This window comes from Canis lupus, chromosome 1 (genome assembly GCF_048164855.1).
Source record: "Canis lupus baileyi chromosome 1, mCanLup2.hap1, whole genome shotgun sequence".
Taxonomy (NCBI): Eukaryota; Metazoa; Chordata; class Mammalia; order Carnivora; family Canidae; genus Canis; species Canis lupus.
This window is the reverse complement of record NC_132838.1, coordinates 99,866,218-99,877,642: the sequence shown is the minus strand read 5'-3', so window position 1 is coordinate 99,877,642 and position 11,425 is coordinate 99,866,218. Positions and strand designations below refer to the sequence as shown.

Below are 11,425 nucleotides of genomic sequence, written 5' to 3'. Positions count from 1 at the left end.
GCTCTTTGGTTCTTCTGTCCTCTGGCTTTATAATTTCCTTTGTTAGGAAGAAGGGGCATGACTGCACCCTGTAAAAATAACAGCCAACTAGCGTCAGTTGTAAAGATGTAAGACAGACAAAGAGAAACTCTTAAGTAACTGGTCTCAAGAGCACCACAGGACCTTGCATGTTGTAAAGGTGAAAAAGGTATTGGTGAAATGAATACTCATACATCTGGTGCTGAAGACCACATGTGGTTGTGGCAGTGTGGTTAAACACATTCGTCCAGGCCCTGTGAAGTCAGGTAGCAGAGAAAATACAGAGAAACCTTCCACAAGGTGATTGATTGTAGGGGCTGGTTAAAGGACTCACCTGGCCACAACTTTGACCATGGTTAGTCCTGCAAGGAAGTCTGCATGGCATCTATTCCCCTTTAAACTGAGAGCCGGTGTCTCCCCCGTGGCCTCTGCCTGGCAGCTCTCCCCTCTGCTGTTCACTCAGGTTCCCTCGCTGTCAGTACCCCAAGATGGAGGAGAACCTAAAACCTCAGGGATGCTAAGGACCTAGGATCATTAGCTTAAGTGGCAGCCTTGCTTGGTGATGAGATTTACCCCTCCTCACAGCCTGCCTCACTGAGTGACACCTCTGTCGGTCAGAGCAAAACTGTTAACATTTCAGAAAATGTCACCCTGGAAGGAATGGTAAAGGGTTTAAGGTGATGCATGTACAGAGATTAAAATTCCAAGCTGCAGAGGAGGGATTTTGAAGGCTCAAAGGGTCAAAACCTTGGCCATAGACTGTGAACCCAGCAATCTTGCTGGGACCTTAGGAAATAGGCCCCGTAAGCTTTGGGTTCAACCTTTCTGTGTGAAATAAAATGCTCTGCTGACATCAGACACTACTATGTTACAGGTCTGCTTTGAAAATCTGTGGGCAGGTTGTAGGAACCCCAAAGGGCATCTGAATGGAAAACCATGTACAGGGAAGTGAGTTGAGGCCTTCCTCATGCCACAGTGCCTACCCCCTAAATGTACAGGAACTGAGGATGATCAGTGTCAGTCTAGCCAAATATTGTGACTTCTACCAGTAGAAACCTATAATGGTTGTAGCAAACACAAGGTTGCCACCACGGGTCTTTGCCTAAGTACAGATGTCACACACATTCTCCATATGTACATCACCAAGAGGTCAAGAATGTGAGCACTCTTCATCGGGGTTGCCATCCCCGCATTGCTGACATTCCTTCCAGTTGTGTAATTAGTGACCAGAGTGGATCCAAGGGGCAGCGACTCCTAGAGAAGCTAAAAGTTAGTTCATGGTCACCTCATAGAGAACCCATCAGCCATTATAGCAGTTTTGTGACTTCTGCTTCTAGCCAAAATGGGGTAACAGAGACACCACCCAAGATAACTTATTAAAATTAGGACAAAAACATGAGGCTATGTTTTTCAAACATTAGACATGAAGCAGCATAGGACATTGACCTCTGGATGGGGCGGGAGGGCAAACAAGTCCAAGGTAAGCCTCTCTTCATGCTGCAGCTCAGGAAGGGGACCCAGCAAAGTCCTGGTTTCCCTGGGGCGAGAGTTTGCAGAGCAGATAGTAGAGAGGAGAGCTGCCCCCGCAAAGCCTTCCAGAGACCTCAAGTCTTCAGCTGAATTCTGATTAGTATGTCTGCGTGAGTGAACTTCTCAACACGGCAGAAAGAACTACTGTACACAAAAGGGAAAATCTCTGGGGCTTGTAAAAGATGGCCAGAGTTTGGGTGCCCACCAGTCAGCCTGGGAAACCTGCACAGGGCATCAGATAAAGTGTTCAGAAGGGCCCTGGCACAACAAGAGAAACAGTCCACCCCAGACTAATGAACAGCATGCATCTCTGAAGGACCACACTGTATGCAATAATGTGACCATGTTCCAGATCACCCAGTAGGTGTTTGGGAGTCTGGTGAAAACTAAGGCACACAAAGGTGGAGGAAAAATGGTCCATAAAGATTATGTTCATATAATAATACTGTATTTGGGGGGGGGGTTACAACATAAGTAGAATTAAAATGTATGAGAACAGAAGCATAAAGGAGGAAAGAGGAGATGTGCACATACTGTGGTAAGGTTCTTTTCTATGAAGTGGAATAATATCCCTTGAAGATAAGCTATAATAAGTTATTATTTTTTAAAAGATTTTATTATTTATTCATGAAAGACACAGAGGAGAGAGAGAGAGGCAGAGACACAGGCAGAGGGAGAAGCAGGCTCCATGCAGGGAACCCGATGTGGGACTTAATCCCGGGACTCCAGGATCACACCCTCGGCCAAAGGTAGGTGCTAAAGCACTGAGCTACCCAGGGATTCCCAAGCTATAATAAGTTAAAGATGCATATGCTTGAAACCCTAAGATAACCACTAAACAAAAAAAGAGTTATAGTAAATAAGGCAATAAAAGAGATCGAATGGAGTAATAAAAATTATCCAAAACATATTTATAGAACACATTAAATGTAAATTAGTTAAATGCCACAATTAAAAAGCATAGACTATCAGGTTAGATTTTTTTTTAAAGCATGACCCAACTTTTGCTGCCTGTAAGAAACTCATGCTAAAATAAAGATGCAAAGGGGTTAAAATTAAAAGGGTGGGAAATTTTTATATTGTGGTAACACTAATCAAAAGAAAAATGGAGTGTCTGTATTAACATAAATTCAAGTAGATAATCATATTGCCAAGCATGAGGAAAGCCTTGCATAATGTTAAAGGGATCTATTCTTCCCGAAGACAAAACAATCTCAAACCTTTATATGCTCAATAATACAGTTTCCAAATAGCATGAAGGTGCAAGTGGAACTACAGAAAGAAGATAATCTACAGTCAACATCCACAATTTCTACTCTGCTGTCTCATACAGATTTTAAAAATAGTAGATAGTAGTTAAAACACTGAAATGGGGGTGCCTGAGTGGCTCAGTTGGTTGAGCATCTGACTCTTGATTTTGGCTCAGGTCATGATCTCAGGGTTGTGAGACTGAGCCCTGCATGAGGCTCTGTGCTGAGCATGGAGTCTGCTTGGGATTCTCTCTCCCTCTGTCCCACCCTCCCACTCACATTCTCTCTCAAACAAAAAAAACAATGAGATACCACTGGACATCTATACGTCTATTAGAATGGCCAATATAAAAAAACACCAGACAACACAAAATGCTAAGAAGGATATAGAGCCAGCAGGAACTCAACATTCGTGGCTGGAGGGAATGCAGACTGGCACAGGCACTTTGGAAGATAGTGTGGCAGTTTCTTAGAAACTGAACACACTCTTACCATGTAACCCAGCAATCATGCTCCTCAGTATTTACCCAAGGGCCTGAAAACATGTTCACACAAAATCCTGCATGCGGATGTTTACAGCAAACTTAGAAGCAACCAAGATGTCCTTCAGTAGGTAGGTGGATAAACAGTGGTCGATCTACTCAAGGGAATATTAATAAGCACTAAAAAAAAATGAACCATTAGGCCATGAAAAGTTGGCTTCTTTCACTTAGTGAAAGAAGCCAATCTGAAAAGGCTAATATTGTAATATTCCAACTCTGTGACATTCTGGAAAAGGCAAAACTGTAGACACAGTAAAAATGAGTTGCTGCCAGGAATTGGTGCCAGGGGGGGAAGGATGAATAGATGGAGCACAGAGAATTTTTAGGGCACAGTCAGAATACTCTGTATGGTACCATAATGATGGACACCTATTGTGACACTTTTGTCCAGATCCATAGAATGTACGCCATCAAGAGTGAACTGTAATGAAAATTATGGACTTGATAATGATGTGTCAATGTAGTTTTGTGAGTTGCAACTTTCTGTGAACCTAAATTTGATCATTGTCATATATAAAAACATGCTAACACCGTGCTTAATTTTGAAATACAGTGTTTTCCCATTAAGATCAGGAACATGGGGCAGCCCGGGTGGCCACCTTCAGCTCAGGGCATGAGACCTGGGATCAAGTCCCATGTCAGGCTCCCTGCATGGAGCATGCTTCTCCCTCTGCCTGCTTCTCCCTCTTCTTGTGTCTCTGCCTCTCTCTGTTTCTCAAATAAATAAATAAAATCTTAAAAAAAAAAAAAATCAGGAACATGAAAGGATGTCTGGTCTCACGACCCATAGTCAACATTTTATTGGGTGTTCTAGCTGGTACAGTAACATAAGACCAAGAAATAAAATGCATCCAGACTGGAAAAGAAATTGATGTTTCACAAATGTCTTATTCATGTATGTAGAAATCCTATGCCAACAAAAAAAGCTGCAGCTGAGTTTATAGCAAGGTTTCAGGATATAAGATCAATATATAGAAATCAAGATTAATTCAATATGCTAACAACAATGAGAAAGTTAAGTTAAAAATACAACATCATTTAAAATAAAAAGGCATTAAAATGTGAAATACTTAGAGATACTTCTGACAAAAGACGTAAAGGATTGCAATCCTGAAAACTATGAAGTATGGCTGAGGTAAATGGAAAAGGCACCTATATAGGGAATATATACAGTGTATATAGGTTATATGACTCAGGTTTGAATTCTCAATTCTATAAAGTTAATCTATAGGTTTGTCACAAAGCTGGCCAAAATTCCAACAGGGCCTTTTTGTTTTGTTGTTTTTTAATGGTAAGGTGATTCTAAAATTTTTATGTAAATGTGAAGAGCCTAGAATAGCCAAAGCAACCTTGGAAGAGAGAGAGAAACACATTTGGAGGATTATCACTATAAAGGTGAAGAAGTAGCGGTAGTGTGATGCTGGTGTTGGGACAAAATGGACGGTTCAGAAGGAGACCAAACCTGCACAGGCAGTTGGGAGAGCAATCTAATGCCAGAGCGATCTAATGTAGAGAGGAGGATCTTTTCAGCACATGGTACCTAGAGTAAGTGCATAGTCATGTATAATACAGAAAATCGATCATAAATGAATATAAGAGCAAAAAGTATAAAACTTGTAGAAGAAAATATAAGAAAAATTCTGATGACCTTGGATTTAGCAAAGATTACTTAAGTATGCAATAAAAAGCAAGAAATACATTTTTAATTGGACTTCATCAAAATTGAAAGCTTTTTCTCTTCACTGTTAACAATAGGATACTACCACATACTGGGGAAAATGTTTGCAAAATATATATTCAGGAAGGAACATGTATCAAGAGTAAAGAAGTCTTGCAATTCAATCATGAAAAGAAAACTCCGTTTTTAAAAGCCCAAAGTTTTGAACACAGTCACCAAAGAAGATTCACAAATGGCAAAGAAGCACATGAGAAGGTGTTCAAAACCATTCGTCATTAGGGAAATGCAGATTAAAACCTCAGTGAGATAGCAATGCACATCAATTGGAACAACTTAAAAGAGACAGGCTGTGGCAGGTGCTGACAAGTACATGGAGTGACTAGAATTCACTTACAATGCTGTTGGTAATGCAAAACCACATGAACATTTCTGGAAAACAGTTTGGCAGTTTCTTCAAAAGTGCAGCATTCACCTACTATTTACCCAGCCATTCTGCTGCTAGATGTTCACCCAAGAGAAACGAAAACATATGTCCACACACTGACTTAATTGTGAATGTTCATGGCAGCTTGCTTTTTGCTCTAGACAAAAAGGGGAAGCCATCCAAATGTCTAGCAGTGTGTTAGTAGATAAACAAATGGTACCATATCCATACAGTGGAATACTACATAGCAGCAACACTGGATAAACCTCAGAATAATTATGTTGAATAAAAGAAATCTTATACAGAGGGCGTATACATGATTCCATTTGTAGGAGACGCAAACTTTTCTGCACGGAAATGTATCTGTGCTTGCTTCAGCAGGAATGGGGGTGAGTTAGCAGTTAGGCATGTGTAGGAGATTACCAAGGGTCATGGGGAAGCTTTTGGGGATGGTGGGTATATTCATTTTCTTGATTGTGGTTATGGTTTTACGTGTGCACTTCAAGCGCACTTTAATTTTCAACGGTCCTCGCCATTGTATTTGGATTGGGGTACTGCCTTGATGTCAGGGTAAGAGGGTGGCTGTTTGGGGTCACATCTAAGTCATAATGAACAGAATCCCCACTGGTGGGAACCTCCTAGCGATGCTGTATGGCCTCACACTTCCCTCAGACACAGGTGGAATCCTGTCATGGGGGACTATGGGGACCAGGCTCTGGGGTTCATGGGTCAGATCCATGCTCAGAACATTGGGAGACTAGAAGCCAAATAGAGTCATCTGTTGCTTGTTTCTAAATACAGCCGACAAGCTAAAGTGGCTTTTATGTTTTTTTAAATGGCTTTAAAATTTTAAAGAAGAATAATTGACAGATCATATGAAATTAAGATTTCAGTACTCCTACATAAAGTTTTACAGGAGCAGTCATGCTCAATTATCTGTGTGTTACTTTGGGCGACTTTTCCATTAAAGGGCGTGGTTGAGTAGTTGAACAGATGCTAACAGACGGCCTGCAAATATAAATACTGTGTGCAGGACAAGCTTGCCAGCCCACCACTGACAGTAGTGCTTTTCAGCCAGGGACACGTTTGTCCCCGGGGACATTTGGTAGTGTGTGGACTCCCCTCCTAGTCACCAATGGGAGGGGCACTCTTGACTCCCCATGTGTGGGGGTTTTCCCACAGAGCCCAGGACCACCCATCGTGACAGGGCCCTGGCAGCCCACCATGTCAGTGTCTACATAAAGAAGCCTGGTTTAGAGGAGCAGATATAGAGGTTTTTAATAAGACAGCCGCACACTGCTTACAGGCACAGTCTAATGAATCATGACTAGGTGGGGTCTTTAGTGATAACTTATAAACAAACCATTTCCATACGGTGATCTCTTTGCCATGGTTTTTTCCTGTTTAGATGCCGTTTTCTTTTGCTCTCATTTCCAAGTCTTATATGCTCATGTGACGGGAACTGAATGGTCCTTGAATGATCCTACTTCCGGTTTGAATTCTGTTGTGCTCAGGTGCAGCTGTGTTTCTCAGCAACCTCGGGCATTTATAAGGGTGCTCCACTGTGTACCACGCAGACCTGCCCCGAGTCCTACAAGTCTCCTTCCCCAGGACTGGCAGACTGTTTGGTGCTCAGGTCGCTCTGGCTGCACGTTCTTCGCTAGGGTGGGCTCCAGTTTGTTGTCCATAGGAAAGCCCAGAAGAGATCTAAAGATACAAGCTGTGGGAGTGCCTGGCTGGCTTAGTTTGAAGAATGTGTGACCCTTGATATTGGAGTCCTGAGTTCAAACCCCATGTTGGAGTAGAAATGACTTAAATAAATAAATGTATTTAAAAATTAAATTAAAAAATAAAGATACAAGCCATGTTCACACACTTTCCTCTCTTCAGAGTTTATAGTTTTTTTAAACATCTTCCTTAGATGTTTAAATGTGTTAAAGTAGTATATATATTTTAAAAACAAAACAATGTATATGTTTATAAGGCAGAAAAAAAATACATTGCCTTAATCATAATTCATAGTTTGGTACAAGGACAGGCACACTTTTTCTTCCAAGGTTCAGAAGGTAAATATTTTAGGCTTCGTGGGCCAACTGTCTCTGTTGAAACTACTCAGCTTTGTTGTTGCTGCCCAAAGTAGGCTCCAGGCGGTAAGTAAACAGAATGGCGTGACTATGTTCTCATGGTACCTTGTTTAAAAAACAGAATTTGTCTTAAGGGACCTAGTTTTCCACTCTCTAGTTCAGTGCATTTTTTGTGACCCCTCTAAACATATATAAACTCATATATTTAAACATAAATGGAATTGTTTACTATATCTTATGCTACAACCTATTTTCCCTTCACTCATGAATGTAAACTGTGGACATATATGTCGATATATATAAATCCATCTAGTCTGTCCACTCTATTTTCATTCCATAAGTTATTTAACAATTTGGTGACAGATATTTAAATTCTTTGCCAGGTTTTCACTGTTACAAATATTCTCATGCAGATATCTTTTGGAAGTTTTTTGGTTTTTTTTTTTAAGATTTTATTTATTTATGAGAGACACAAAGATAGAGGCAGAGACACAGGCAGAAAGAGAAGCAGGCACCATGCAGGGAGCCCGATGTGGGACTCGATCCCGGGGCTCCAGGATCATGCCCTGGGCTGAGGACAGGCACTAAACCGCTGAGTCACCCAGGGATCCCATTTTGGAAGTATTTTTGTGTTCTTTTAATTTTCAGTTTAAAAATAATAATAGAGTCTCCTTTGTTTTTGAACAATATTATCCCTCGGATTTATTTTTGGATACAGTGTAATATTTATAAGTCATTTGTCTTATTTATTATTGTATTTTGAGACTGTTGTAGGTATATTCAAATTATATAGAACAATTATAGAATTATAATTATAGAATTGTTACATCTTTCTGGTGCTTTTATTATTAGGTACTTTTTATATCTCTAGTAGTTGTTTTTGCATAAAATCTACTTTATTTGGTAACTTAGATGCTTTCCTTTGGTACACATCTGCTTGATATAATTGTTGCATCATTTTACTGTTAATTTTACTATAGTCTTATATTTTCAATATACTTACTATTACATACCATGGAGTTTTTTAAATGCAATCTGACAATCTTTGTCTTTTAATTGGAGCATTTAGTCTGTTTATACCTAATGTAACGCTTGACATGTTTGGGCTTAAGTCTGTTTTCCAGCTTTGTCTTGCCTGTTCTGTGGTTCATTTGTGGGATTTTTTTGATATTTGTTTTTTGTTTTTGTTTTTTTGTATTTTTGCTTGCTTTTTAAAATTGATTACTGAGTTTTTATTGTTCTATTACTAATTTACACTTTTTACTGTTTTGTTCTTTGTAGAGACGACCACATACATCTTAACTTATCAAGTCTTAGTATAGATATGAACTAGTACCTTTCCCTCTTCCTGGACGATGCAAGGGCCAGGACAGCTCCACCTCCAGTCACCACATCTTAGCATGGTTGCTGTATCCATCATGTTATGTTAAGTCCTCAGAAGATGATGATAGTGATTGTTCATTTAGGTCAGGCTCTCTCAACCATAGCACTATTAACATTTGGGTTAGATATTCTTTTTTCGTGGCAGGCTGGCCTTTGCATATTTAGTAGCATCCCTGGCCTCTACTCAGTAGAAACAACCAGCACCTTCTCCTCCATGATGATGAGCAAACACATCAGCAGGTATATCCTGGGGGATGGAGGGATTGTCCTGCCCCCACTGAAAACCACTGCTTTAGAATCACCTAAACATTTATCCTTTTGTTTCTATTTATTCTGTTCCACAGGGCCAGTCTTCTGTCAGGGTTATATTCTTTCTGATTGAAGAACACTTTTTAGTAATTGCTTTAATGCAGGACTGCTAGCGACCAGTTCTTTTTGTGTGTGTATCTGAAAAGATTTATATTTTATGTCATTCTGAAAGAATTTATTTGCTAGACATGAAAGTGTAGGTTGACAAGTTTTTTTGTTTCAGCATTATGAAGATTTCATTCCAACATCTTGTTTCCTTAGTGTTTATTCCATAGTCATCTGCCAACTTGATGATTTCCCCTTTATTATTAATATTTTTTATTTCTCCTTTAAAAGTAACTTTTTTCCTGGCTGCTATTGAGATATTGTCCTTGGCTTTGGTTTCCAGCTGTTTTGCTCTATTGTACAGATTTTCTTGTTTTTATCCTTTTTGGGACTTAGAGCATTTCTTGAATCTGTGGCCTCATGTTCATTAAATTTGGAGGCTTGTCAGCCCTCATTAAATTTGGAGATTTGTCAGCCCTCATCTCTACCTAATACTGTCCCACTTCGGTCTTGTTTCTATTCACCGCCAAGCTTGCAGGTGTGATGGCTTCCCCGTGTCTGCTCTCTCGTCGTCTTCACCCTGACACTCCATGAATTATTCTGGTCATTCCTTTAACCTCTGTCCCAGGTTACTGTCTCCCCAGCAGAAATCCATCCATTGACACCTTGTTTCTGTTATTGTGGGGTTTCGTTTTTAAGTTTTCAGGGACTTTTCATTGTTTCTGATTCTCAGTGTCATTCTTATCCTTTAACTATTTGAACATGTTAATCACATTTTTTTAAAACTCTGTGTCTGAAAACTCCCATTTTCTGGACGCTTGAGTTGTCTGTTTCTATTGTCTGTTATTTCCTTGGAGCTGTAGTCTTGATCTGTTTCTTTGTATGCCTCATGGTTTTTGATTGCGCATCAGCTGTTGTATAAGCCTTGGATGATACATTCTTTATCCCAGAAGGATTTACATCTGCTTCAGGCATGAAGTTAAGCACCAGCAGGTATAGACTGAGTGACGTGAAGTGCAGCCTCACTGTACCTAGTTACTGATGAAACTGGTCTCAAACCAAAGCCTGGGGACTACACCGCATCACCCTCCCTTCACCCTGCTGCTGTCATGGCCCTGTTCCTAGATGGGGTTTTTTTGTTGTGTTTGTTTTTAAAGATTTCACATAAATATTTAAGAGAGAGTTAGAGCCTACACACAGGTGCAGCAGGGTGGGGAAGAGCAGAGGAAGAGAGAAAACCTCAAGGAGATGCGTCACTGAGCACAGAGCCTGATACAGGCTCCATCCCATGACCCTGAGATCATGACCTGAGCAGAAATCAAGAGTCAGACACTCAACCCACTGAGCCTACCCAGGTGCCCCAGTTCCTAGAGTTTTATCTCTTGCCTCCTGAGGCTGATTGATTGATTTTAAGATTTTATTTACTTATTTGAGAGAGACACAGAGGCAGACACAGGCAGAGGGAGAAACAGGCTCCCTGCGGGGAACCTGATGTGGGACTCGATCTCAGGACCCTGGGATCACTCTCTGAACTGAAGGCAGATGCTCAGCCCCTGAGCCACCCAGGCATCCCCCCGAAGCTGTTTTAAAGCTACACAGAGGGATCCCTGGGTGGCGCAGCGGTTTGGCGCCTGCCTTTGGCCCAGGGCGCGATCCTGGAGACCCGGGATCGAATCCCACATCAGGCTCCCGGTGCATGGAGCCTGCTTCTCCCTCTGCCTATGTCTCTGCCTCTCTCTCTCTCTCTCTCTGGGACTATCATAAATAAATAAAAATTAAAAAAAAAAAAAATAAAAATAAAAAAAAAAAAAATAAAGCTACACAGAAATTCTTAGGCTGCCTCTTCTGGACCTTCCTTCTAGATGCCTTTAGAAGAAAAGCTGTTCAAAAGCTGGTTTGTTTCAGTTCTATCCCAAATATTAGTCTTGCTCTTTTCCTCTCTGATTATTCTCAGCAGCTTCTGCCCTGAAATGCTTAGTCTGCATTATCAGAACCAGAAGTTCCGTCGGATTACTTTTTTTTCCTGCTATAATATATCCTCTTTCTCTAAAAGAATGTTTTGAGTTTTAAAATGTTTGAAATTTTAAGTCAGAATATATCATTGTTTAGTTGGAAGTAGAATAATGATTTCAAAATTGTTTTCCTCTAAAATGTTAGCTGTT

At 40.5% G+C, this 11,425-nt stretch overlaps 2 protein-coding genes across 13 annotated transcripts in view; one reads left to right on the top strand and one right to left on the bottom strand.

Annotated features, from left to right (window-relative positions):
• CENPP (centromere protein P) overlaps positions 1-11,425 on the top strand; it is a 218,299-nt gene that overhangs the window by 173,677 nt on the left and 33,197 nt on the right. The gene's annotated exons all lie outside the window — the stretch shown is intronic.
• ECM2 (extracellular matrix protein 2) overlaps positions 1-11,425 on the bottom strand; it is a 33,169-nt gene that overhangs the window by 19,288 nt on the left and 2,456 nt on the right. The window lies entirely within an intron of this gene.